At 44.3% G+C, this 13,349-nt stretch overlaps 1 non-coding gene across 1 annotated transcript; it reads left to right on the top strand.

Annotated features, from left to right (window-relative positions):
- Window positions 1–12,794: 12,794 nt before the first annotated feature.
- Window positions 12,795–12,869, top strand: Trnal-cag (transfer RNA leucine (anticodon CAG)). Its single transcript has one exon. It is a non-coding gene; the product is annotated as a tRNA-Leu (tRNA).
- The last annotated feature ends 480 nt before the right edge of the window (window positions 12,870–13,349 follow it).

Below are 13,349 nucleotides of genomic sequence, written 5' to 3' on the forward strand. Positions count from 1 at the left end.
TCGCACATGCTTCTCCTTTGGGCTATAAAACTTAGCTTCACTCCCGTATTCAGCTGGCCGGGCACCCTGTGATTTCTTCCTTGGAATTGGATACCATTGCATGGCAGTCACTCCCCGTACGACGACGAGGTTATTGGCGAAATGGACCGTTTCCTGAACAGTTAAAATGTAGACTTCTACTACCAAGCTCTCCACCATGCCATCCATTGTTTGGAAAGATGTGTCAAGAAAAGTGTAGTTGCACTCAGTGGAGTGACGGGACGAAGGGCTCAGTGGAAACACTGATGCAGTAAAGAATACTATATTCAACTTCAGAACATGCTTTTTTATGGCTCAGCGAGGGTGAACACAACTCACTCTGTTGATCCTGCCTGGCGCTGACGTCCAAGTGGCAGTATTCGCCCAGGTGGCGGGATGCTGTGTAGGCGCCCTGCATTGCTGACAGCACAGTGGTGTGCTACTTCTCTGTCAATGATGGTGCCAAGGGCGGCCCTTCGGCCTCACATACATTCAGCGTGGCGGCATGTGGAGACTGCTGTGTACAGGATTCGATCCACTGTCCTCTGGCAGGAGTCGGACGGTGGTTAGAGCTCATGCACTAAGTCCTTTGGGGAACTGAGTGCTGGCATCATGGGACACAGGTGACAGGTTGGCGGTGCTGTGGTACTAAGTCCCATAGGGAATCACCTCTGGCGGCGGCAGAAAGGACTCGAACTCGTGGCTGCTGCTGGCGATAACCAGTCACCTCGCTGTCTGTTGTGGCCATGGTGTCCTGGTGGTTGTGCTAGACTCTGGCGAAACGAAGCGTCTCTGCCTGAAGATTCTTACACATTTATATCGCTCTGAGGCTCCTTTGTTTCACTGAAACCTGGCACCGACCAACGTCGGATATAACGTGAGGCTTTTCGCGGTGTGATGTCATAGACCCAGCTGCTAAAGTTATTACGACTGCAAGGTGCTGTTTCCTGTAGACTACAACTAACCTCGTCTGGCAATTACACTACTGGCCATTAAAATTGCTACACCACGAAGATGACGTGCTACAGACGCGAAATTTAACCGACAGCAAGAAGATGCTGTGCTATGCAAATGATTAGCTTTACAGAGCATTCACAAAAGGTTGGAGCCGGTAGCGATACCTACAACGTACTGACATGAGGAAAGTTTCCAACCGATTTCTCATACACAAACAGCAGTTGACCGGCGTTGCCTGGTGAAACGTTGTTGTGATGCCTCGTGTAAGGAGGAGAAATGCGTATCATCACGTTTCCGTCTTTGATAAAGGTCGGATTGTTGCCTATCGCCATTCCGGTTTATCGTATCGCGGCAATGCTGCTTGCATTGGTCGAGATCCAATGACTGTTAGCAGAATATGGAATCGGTGGGTTCAGGAGGGTAATACGGAACGCCGTGCTGGATCCCAACGGCCTCGTATCACTAGCAGTCGAGATGACAGGCATCTTGTCCGCACGGCTGAAACGGATCGTGCAGCCACGTCTCGATCCCTGAGTCAACAGATGGGGACGTTTGCAAGACAACAACCATCTGCACGAACACTTCGACGACGTTTGCAGCAGCACGGACTATCAGCTCGGAGACCATGGCTGCGGTTACCCTTGACGCTGCATCACAGACAGGAGCGCCTGCGATGGTGTAGTCAACGACGAACCTGGGTAGACGAATGGCAAAATGTCATTTTTTTGGATGAATCCAGGTTCTGTTTACAGCATCACCATGGTCACATCCGTGTTTGGCGACATCGCGGTGAACGCTCATTGGAAGCGTGTATTCGTCATCGCCATACTGGCGTATAATGCGGCGTGATGGTATGGGGTGGCATTGGCTGCACGTCTCGGTCACCTCTTGTTCGTATTGACGGCACTTTGAACAGTGGACGTTACATTTCAGATGTGTTACGACCCATGGCTCTACCCTTCATTCTATCGCTGCGAAACCTTACATGTCAGCAGGATAATGCACGACGGCATGTTGCAGGTCCTGTACGGGCCTTTCGGGGTACAGAAAATGTTCGACTGCTGCCCTGGCCAGCACATTTTTCAGATCTCTCACCATTTGAAAACGTCTGGTCAATGGTGGCCGAGCAACTGGCTCGTCACAATGCGCCAGTCACCACTCTTGATGAACTGTGGTATCGTGTTGAAGCTGCATGGGCAGCTGTACCTGTACACGCCATCCAAGCTCTGTTGGACTCAAAATGCCAGGCGTATCAAGGCCGGTATTACGGCCGGAGGTGGCTGTTCTGGGTACTGATTTCTCAGGAGCTATGCACTCAAATTGCTTGAAAATGTAATCACGTGTCAGTTCTAGTATAGTATATTTGACCAATGAATACCCGTTTATCATCTGCATTTCTTCTTGGTGTAACAATTTTAATGGCCAGTAGTGTATTACCACTGCAAAGTGCAGTTTTCTGTTGAGTGAAACATGCCTCGTCTGGCAATCTAATTACATGGATGGTATTCTGACCCATATGCTGCCACACTGAATGCCTACGGTTCCTGATGCTTCATGGCATCTTTCTTACGACTTCGTACTACTTCTGCTAAAAGCATATTACTTTTGCTAGAAGACTGGGTAGCGTCACAACAGTCACACAGAAAGGCGAAGCCGGCCGCGGTAGCCGTGCGGTTCTGGCACTGCAGTCCGGAACCGCGGGACTGCTACAGTCGCAGGTTCGAATCCTGCCTCGGGCATGGTTGTGTGTGATGTCCCTAGGTAGGTTTAAGTAGTTCTAGGGGACTTATGACCTAACATGTTGAGTCCCATAGTGCTCTGCGCCATTTGAACCATTTTGAAGAAAGGCAAATGTCTACAGAACGGCTAAAAACATGGTCGGAGCTTGATATTGTCACATGATAGTTTAATTCTTTTGTCTGCCTTTCGTACCCATGGTCAATGACACTTCCAGATATGTCGTGGCACTGGCGGACAACAAAAGATGTCAGTGAAGTACCGGGTGCTGAGTTTATTTCGCAGAACCTGAGAGCCTTGAGGGGCCACTTGCTGGTGAAGACGCGGCAGCCCCGGTTTTTCGGCCCGCGCTGGCTCCGCCCCGGTGTCTGCGCCGCTATCGCCGCCCGGCGCGCCGGCAGCCCATTGTGCGGCGCCTTTGTCTTAGCGGGGGACTGCGAGCCTTCCGCCGTGCCTGCGCCTCCGCAGCCTCGCCTCGCCTCGCCTCGGCTCACAACGCCCGGCAGTAGCCGGCCGGGCCGGCAAATGAAATACCTCCAGATAAGCGCCTCAAAGAGGCGCAGCGCGCGCCCACCGCGGTGCACTTCAATACATCAAACGGGCGCCGCGGCGCGCGCATTCCGCCGTGCGCGCCCGATATGAGGAGGCCGGCACAGCTGACAACTTTCATAATAAGAACCTGCCGGCAGTTAACTGTCGCTTCGCCGCCACTTGGCGCTCCCCCAAAGCCGCACTTGTTTATTGCTTCGCAACCGGAAAAGGCACTCACCGCGCACAGGAATCTCACGATTGAACCCGAGAAACAACCGGGATGGCCTCGCTACACACAGCCTGGGCGTGAACTCTTAAGATGTGAGACTGTACGGGAATTTGCTTTGTAAGGTGTTCCTTATATTACTGACGGATGATGAAGGAAAACAATGAACCTGAAAGAAAGGCAGACAGCATCTTATATGGTTTGTATTGGCTCATATGGCTCTGAGCACTATGGGACTTAACAGCTGTGGTCATCAGTCCCCTAGAACTTAGAACTACTTAAACCTAATTAACCTAAGGACATCACACACATCCATGCCCGAGGCAGGATTCGAACCTGCGACCGTAGCAGTCACGCGGTTCCGGACTGCGCGCCTAGAACCGCGAGACCACCGCGGCCGGCATGGATTGTATTAATGTATTACCATCCTACCTATTGTCTCAGTTCAAGAACAAGATGTCCACGTCCGAAAGAACAGACACGAACCATTCGTATAACTGATTCGCCTCGATGGGCCACGAATCCCCGACCTTCAGTGTGGATGCACAACTACTTTCGCCCTCCTGCAGGAATGTGAAAGTAGCGAGTATGGACGTGGATGGGGACTGCGGACAGGTTGCACTCGGTGGGAATTTGAGTCGGCCGAGTAGCATACTGAGGTGGACCGCGGAATGGAGATAAATACTGTGTCCGCATGGGGCAGTGATTAACGCAAATGCCTCTTAAGCAAGAGACCCCGGGACGGAGTCCCGGTCCGGCTCACATTTTTCACTCGTCGCCGCTGATTCGGCATAAATTCCTGATCAATAATTTCTTCCCTTTCTCCCCCATAGAGCTTCTATGTACGTAATATGTATCATAGTTGGGGATTCCTCATGGTGTCTGTCTGTTCTTTCGGACACCGCGCGTACTTATAACTGATTGTGTGTGTCGTCGCATTGCCCTTTGCGGAACACACTGATCGAAGCGTCATCTGCTAAGCTTAGTTCCACGTCCTTGCATTGTACTACGCAAGGCTTTCTTTCCTTATGCTAGTTTGCTGACGCGCTACCTTTTTTACGAGGGTTGGATCCTTAATAGTGGCAACTATTTATTTACAGCTCGTACAAAATAGATACGTGTTTCAAAGTTTTACTGACCTTCAAAGTAGTCACCAGCATTGTGTGTAACCCGTTGCCAGCGATGTGGAAGTCGTAGGACACTCTTAGCAGTGCCACTTGTGTTGACAGTTCGAGCGGCGCGGTGTATTTCCCGACGAATTTCTAGCATTTCTGAAGCGAATGCCGTAAAGTGTTACCTTCAGTATACAAATCGATTTGAAAAAAATGTTCAAATGTATGTGAAATCTTATGAGACTGAACTGCTAAGGTCATCAGTCCCTGAGCTTACACACTACTTAACCTAAATTATCCTAAGGACAAACACACACACCCATGCCCGAGGGAGGACTCGAACCTCCGCCGGGACCAGCCGCACAGCGCCGTAGACCGCTCGGCTAATCCCGCGCGGCAGTCAAGTTGAACTCACAAGGCCTTAAGTCAGGGGAGTGTAGTAGGTGGTATAGTACTTAGCAGCACCGCCAGTCAAACAAATCAGTAACAGCTTGCACTGTACATTCTTCAGCATTGTACTGCAAAATGATGGTCAGATCCTGCATAAAGTGTCATCACTTCTGTCTCTAAGCTGGTCGTAAGTTGTGTTCCAAAAATGAACAGCATAGAGACAGAAGTGATGACACTTTCTCCAGGACCTGACCATTTTGCAGGACAATGCTCAAGCACGCACAGTGCAAGTTGTTACTGATCTGTTTCACTGATGGGGCTGCTAAGTGCTATACCACCTACTGCACTCTCCTGACTTAAGCCCTCGTGAGTTCAGCTCGATTTCTAAACTGAAGAAAACTCTTCACGGCATTCGCTTCAGAAATGCTACAAATTCGTCGGGCAATACACCGCGCCGCTTGAACTATCAACACAACTGGCACTGCTAAGAGTACACTACGACTTCCACATGCTGGCCACGCGTTATATACTATGCTGGTGACTACTTTGAAGGTCAGTAAAACTTTGAAATACGTATCTGTTTTGTACGAGCTGTAAATAAATAGTTGCCACCATTAAAGCTCCAACCCTCGTATGTTTATTACTTCGAGCAGTACTGAGTTTCTGTTGCCATAGGCGAGCCATAAAAAGTTTCTTAGGGCCAGTTACGTCAAAAGAAGAACATAGCAAGATCATTTACAATTGGCTTTCATTTCAGAATTGTTATCAAGTTCAAATTAGGTAAAGGGTGTTCAGCTCTCATTTCTTATGTTTTATTCTCACGGTGCAGTGTTACATTTGCGTGTGTATCACGCAATGTTTGGAAATTTGTTTAGTCAGTCTGCGGTCGTAAAATTCCAGGGCATATTCACACAAACATTTTGGGTTATTTATTCCTCCGAAATTCGTTTGGTAATTTAGTGTAGTATTTTCATTCTGTTACCTTGTGTGTTGGCATTGTGAGTCACGCATTCTGACTTCACACACTGCTCCGCTATCACTGCACTGCACATCAGTGTTTGACAAGACAGTTTCTTTAGTCTACATCTCTAAGTCTTCTGATTGCTCTTAATTGAAACGCAGCTATACAGTTATACATTTTCAGATAGTTTGGTGACTCATTTTATCACACCGCGTTTTGGTAATTGCATCACTCGTATTGTCCATGACAACACCGACACACGAAGTTAAAGGATGGAAATCATTCCAGGTTTAGTTCACAACATTTAAATAAACATTTTTATTAAGGTAAGTTACAATAGTTCTTGACCACTACACTTTGTATTAACGTCCAGAATTAATACGAAACCTGATTTGTGTCCCACAGGACAATACTGTTCATAATTCTTCCTTCGGACGAGGATATCTACGTCAGTAGCCTTCTCTAAGCGATTAGAAAGGCGTAACCTACTTCTTGGTACCACTCCTCCAATTTAGATTCGCGACAGCAGAAAAACAACAGTGGTAACGTTCATAGTTGCCTTCCGCAGGCCACTGACACATTGCGCTGAAAGTGGGTATGTATCCTGCTCCAGTGTCCAGTTTCTTTCCCGAAAACCTATGTAAACTGCTCTTGGAGTTGAGGCAGCAATTAAACGCTAGGTCTAAATATTTCTTGGAAGAGAAAGGTTCTTGACAGACCACTACTTGTATACACTCTCTAACTTTCAGTCAAATTCAGAGTAAATATCTAACAATAAAAGTGAGACATTTTGATATCGATGGGACTAAATAACGCAGGGCAGGTGAATCGATATATATAATATCCACTCAAGGTTTTATGATCTTGTAAGAGCGGAAAACTTACAGAACACATAATTGAAAACATGATGCTGCAACATAAGGCGTTTTGGGAAACAGTTTGTGTTTTGCATTATCAGTGTTATCATTAAGGCCGTTTCGATTTCACTAGGAGAACAAACTGAATACGCAAGACTTGCGAAGTATCCCGTATCAGGAGTATCGATTCTGAGAAGCACGAGGCAATCGCGAGGTCTGGTAATCATGCGTAGAGCGCAAAGCCACAAACACAGCTGACCATTTACGGAGTTACGCAGCCAGCAGTCTTCAGCACGCAGTGTTGGCAAGAGACTTCATCACTAGCACGAGAAGTATCACTGCTCGCGCAGGTCTAGTATTTAATAATTTCTTTGTGTTTTACATGCAGGAATCACCAGCGTTGTTTAGAATTTGGGAACTAGAAAGCAAAATGATACGGTGTTGAGTGACAACTTGGCTTGAAGGATAAATCTCAAGATTATCTTAACACAGGATTCGGAGGGGCTACAGACAACCTTTCGTTTAGGTGAAGATCGGCTATAATGGAGCATCAGCTTAATTCATATAACGCTGTTAAATAGTACGTTTAAGCTACTGATTTCTATCACAATGACATACAGTGACCGAAGTATAGCCATTTTCCTCAGTACACTTCCAGCTGACAGGAATAGTGAAAACCAATGAAATACTATTTATTTTTCTACTCGGACACTGGTGTGAAAGTACGTAGAAGTAATTTTATGATACTGGGCTTTATTCTCTTAATCAAGATGTGTCCGGCGAACATCACCTTGCTATAACCGAGACCTAGCAGGCTCTAAAGGAGGCACAGATAACTTGTTTCTTTAGTACTGAAACTTGTACTGGTATCTAAGTTTAATATAAATTTCAAAGTTTGATTAACTTCAGAGTTAATACAGTGTCCTAGATTGCCTTGAAATGAGCTCATCCCATACAGTTCCAGTGCAGGCATTCATTAATTGAACATCTATTGTTTTGCTTTTCTATATCCAATGAAACAAATAAAATACATCCATGTAATCACGTGTCCTCACTTGAAGGTAGTTTCTGACAAATGTACAAAATGTTTCTGCAGCGTTTATATTATTATGTCGCCATCACTGTTAGCTCAAAATTTTGACACGAGGAGTTTGCGTAGCACATGTTAGCCTATCTCTACGTCTTCCACATACTCCACGAATAACGAATGGTCACTAGAAAAGCACGTCCGACGAGTCCGGGCAGTTTCTCGTGCTCCTTGGTCACTGTGTAGTTCACCAACAAGCGTTGTACTAAACCTCATTTCTCGGCCGCTGCCGTCGTCGAGATATTCACTTGTATGGGCTGTAGCCTGCGTTATTCCGCATGAATTCAGCAGCTCACGTTTCCGATCTACTGAAGTGTGTTGCATACCCCACCCCCACACCAGTAAAAGCGCGAGCACAACGGGAATTATACAGCTCAGTGACAGAGAATGAGAGTCCCTTTGCACGCGCACCTAACATTCTTGTATATCTCCAAGGCATGCCGTTATTGATAACGAGCGTTACAGATGTCAGTGTTACGTGACTCTCTTACTCTACATCATCTAGGGACTGACAGACGAGTACAAAAGTAGCTGTAGGAGGAGAGTGGAAAGTTCTCTAACAGCGACGTATTTCCCTCACAAGTTACCTTCTGATTCAGGTTCTTGCCTCAAGGCGCTTACTGCCAACGCAGAATTATTGCTACGTATTTCATATGGCGTTGTACACCGATATAATTGTGATTTTTTTTCTTTCATCTCGTGAAAGTGATTTCGGGACTATGTTTAGAGGACTATAAACTTGAAAGTATTTTTTTTTTATTTCATACGTAGTAACAAAAGATAACGACATTAGAAGGTAATATTTTTATTTTATTTTCCAAATTTTTATTCTTTACGGCCATTGTAACGCGATCATCGAATATTTTGGCACACTGAGTATGTAATATTTTACTTCTTACACTAAAGCCCCGAAGAAACTAGTATAGACATGCATATTGAAATACGGAGATATGTATACAGGCAGAATATGGCGCTACGGTCGGAAACGCCTGTATAAGACAACAAATGTCTGGCGCAGCTGTTGGACCGGTTACTGCTGCTACAATGGCAGGCTATCAAGATGTAAGTGAGTCTGAACGCGGTTTACAGTAGGCGCACGAGCGATGGGAAACGGCACCTCCGAGGTAGCGATGAAGTGGCGATTTTCCCGTATGACCATTTCACGAGTGTATGGTGAATATCAGGAATCCGGTAAAACATCAGATATCCGACACTGCTGCGGCTGGAAATCGCTGCACGAACGGAACCAACGTCGACTGAAGAGAATCGTTCAACGTGACAGAACCTTCCGCTGATTGCTCCATATCTCAGTGCTGGGCCATCAACAAGTGTCAGCGTGCAAACCATTCAACGAAACATCATCGGTATGAGATATCGGAGTGAAGGCCTACCCATGTAGCCTTGATAACTGCATGACACAAAGCTTCAGGCGTCGCCTGGGCCCGCCAACGCCGACATTGGACTGTTGATGACTGGAAACATGTTGCCTGGTCGGACGAGTCTCGTTTCAATTGTATAGAGCTGATGGACGTGTACGGATATGGAGACAACCTCATGAATCCATGGCCCTATATTACAGCAGGGGACTGTTCAAGCTGGTGGAGGCTCTATTATGTTGTGGGGCGTGTGTAGATACGACTCTGACAGGTGACACATACGTAAGCATCCTGTCTGGTCACCTACATACTTTCATGTCCACTGTGCATTCTGATGGACTTGGGCAGTTCCACGTCTAGAATTGCTACAGAGTGACTCCAGGAACACCGCTGGCCACCAAAATCCCCAGACACAAACGTTGTGGTGCGTATCTGGTATGCCCTGCAACGTGTTGTTCAGAAGAGATCTCCACCCCTCATACTCTTACAGATTTATGGTCAGCACTGTAAGATGCATGGTGTCAACATCCTCCAGCACTACTTCAGACATTAGTGGAATCCATGCAACCTCTTTTTCCGGCACTTCTGCGTGCTCGCGGGGGCCCTACACGATATTAGGCAGGTGTATCGGTTTCTTTGGCTCTTCAGTGTATAATAATAATAATAATAATAATAATAATAATAATAATAATAAAAGAATAGGCTTTCGGTATGTTCTGCCAGTCGTAAAAGGCGACGAAAAGAACAAACCACTAATAGGGCTAACCCCCCTTTTAGTGTGATTAGTTGGTTCAGGACAGAACTAATGAAGCCTCGGACAAGCGCTGTCATGGTCGGGGACGACGCTTGAACCCTATGCCCATCCACAATGGTAACGACACTGCTAGCCACACGGAAAATGATTTAAATCCAAATAGAGGTGTTTTGCAGCATATGCTCCCCGCAATCACTCTAGAAGGAAAACAAAGACAGAGGATGAGATGGTCAGATGAAGTTAACCGACACCTCATGTTCTGTTATTACCAAGCAACAAACTTAGGAACAAACACAACTGAATACAGATCACAAGTATACAAAACATTTATTACCAGATACCCACAATTAAAATTTTTAATAGAACAACGACTAGCTGATCAGATCCGTGTAATAATCAAAAATAACAGGATACCCGAGTCAGAATTAGAAAACATAAAAAAATGGTTCAAATGGCTCTGAGCACTATGGGACTTAGCAGCTATGGTCATCAGCCCCCTAGAACTTAGAACTACTTAAACCTAACTAACCTAAAGACATCACACAAACATCAAACAACAAGTACAACAAATACTAGAACAACATAATGTGCAATCAGAAGAAGAAGAAAATACAGTAATGGACTCAAACATCTCAGAGCAAACAAACAAAGAACAACACGCACCAATTAAACAATCGGAGAAAAACGAAATCTTAAGACAGCCACCAGAACAAGCACAAAAAGAACATGAAGTGACACACATGTTAGATATAGAAGAAAAATTTCACCTGACATATATAGAATACACAGACACAAATACAGACATTAGACCATTCTTGCATAGACCACCAAATAACCCACAAGTATAAACAACAATAACAACTATCAACACAATCATACACAACAAAATAAATGAAAATACAACTATGGAAGAGTTACAACTACTGATTTATATAGGAGCACTCACTACACTAAATATACACACTAGACAGAGATCAGAACCAACCAACACACAGAAGAAACCCACAAAACCAGCATGGCAACACAGGCTACAGATCAGAATAGAAAAACTGAGAAAAGACATCGGACAGCTAACACAATTTATAAGAAATGAAATATCAGACAAAAAACGAAAAAGGTTATGTAAAATCTCACAACAAGAAGCGATAGAGCAGTTAGATGAAAAGAAGCAGAAATTACAAGCATTGGCCAAACGACTTAGAAGATACAAAAAAAGTGAAAATAGATGGAAGTAAAACCAAACATTCAACACAAACCAAAAGAAATTTTACCAGACAATAGATAACACACACATAAAAATAGACAATCCACCAAACATAACAGACATGGAACACTTCTGGAGCAACATATGGTCAAACCCGGTACAGCATAATAGGCATGCACAGTGGATACAGGCAGAAACAGACACATACAAGATAATACCACAAATGCCTGAAGTGATAATTTTGCAACTTGAAGTCACCCAAGCAATTAATTCTACTCACAATTGGAAAGCCCCTGGAAAAGATAAAATAGCAAATTTCTACCTGAAGAAGTTCATCTCAACACATTCACATCTAACTAAATTATTTAACAGTTACATTGCAGACCCATACACATTCCATGATACACATTCACATGGAATAACTTATCTGAAACCTAAAGATCAAGCAGACACAGCAAACCCAGCTAAATATCGCCCCATAACATGCCTACCAACAATATACAAAATATTAACTTCAGTCATTACACAGAAATTAATGACACATACAACACAGAACAAAATTATAAATGAAGAACAAAAAGGCTGTTGCAAAGGAGCACGAGGATGTAAAGAGCAACTGATAATAGATGCAGAGGTGACATATCAAGCTAAAACTAAACAAAGGTCGCTACACTACGCATACATTGATTACCAAAAAGCTTTTGATAGTGTACCCCACTCATGGTTACTACAAATATTGGAAATATACAAAGTAGATCCTAAATTGATACAGTTCCTAAACATAGTAATGAAAAATTGGAAAACCACACTTAATATCCAAACAAATTCAAATAATATCACATCACAGCCAATACAGATTAAGCGTGGAATATACCAAGGAGACTCATTAAGTCCTTTCTGGTTCTGTCTTGCTCTGAACCCACTATCAAACATGCTAAATAATACAAATTATGGATACAATATTACTGGAACATAGCAACACAAAATCACACATTTGCTATACATGGATGATCTAAAACTACTGGCAGCAACAAATCAACAACTCAACCAATTACTAAAGATAACACAAGTATTCAGCAATGATATAAATATGGCTTTTGGAACAGACAAATGTAAGAAAAATAGCATAGTCAAGGGAGAACACACTAAACAAGAAGATTACATATTGGATAACCACAGCGACTGCATAGAAGCGATGGAAAAAACAGATGCCTATAAATATCTAGGATACAGACAAAAAATAGGAATAGATAATACAAATCCAGAATGAGATTTTCACTCTGCAGCGGAGTGTGCGCTGATATGAAACTTCCTGGCAGATTAAAACTGTGTGCCCGACCGAGACTCGAAGTCGGGACCTTTGCCTTTCGCGGGCAAGTGCTCTACCAACTGAGCTACCGAAGCACGACTCACGCCCGGTACTCTGGAAACATTCCCCAGGCTGTGGCTAAGCCCTGTCTCCGCAATATCCTTTCTTTCAGGAGTGCTAGTTCTGCAAGGTTCGCAGGAGAGCTTCTGTAAAGTTTGGAAGGTAGGAGACGAGGTACTGGCAGAAGTAAAGCTGTGAGTACCGGGCGTGAGTCGTGCTTCGGTAGCTCAGTTGGTAGAGCATTTGCCCGCAGAAGGCAAAGGTCCCGAGTTCGAGTCTCGGTCGGGCACACAGTTTTAATCTGCCAGGAAGTTTCAGATAATACAAATGTTAAAGAAGAACTAAAAGAAAAATACAGACAAAGACTAACAAAAATACTGAAAACAGAATTGACAGGAAGAAACAAGACAAAAGCTATAAATACTTATGCTATACCAATATTGACCTACTCATTTGGAGTCGTGAAATGGAGTAACACAGACCTAGAAGCACTCAATACACTTACACGATCACAATGCCACAAATATAGAATACATCACATACATTCAGCAACAGAAAGATTCACATTAAGCAGAAAGGAAGGAGGAAGGGGATTTATCGACATAAAAAACCTACATTATGGACAGGTAGACAATTTAAGAAAATTCTTTATAGGACGAGCAGAAACTAGCAAAATACACAAAGCAATCACTCATATAAATACATCGGCTACACCACTACAGTTTCATAACCACCTCCAAAACCCTTTAGATCACATAACATCAACAGAT

Source organism: Schistocerca serialis, chromosome 1 (genome assembly GCF_023864345.2).
Source record: "Schistocerca serialis cubense isolate TAMUIC-IGC-003099 chromosome 1, iqSchSeri2.2, whole genome shotgun sequence".
Lineage (NCBI taxonomy): Eukaryota > Metazoa > Arthropoda > Insecta > Orthoptera > Acrididae > Schistocerca > Schistocerca serialis.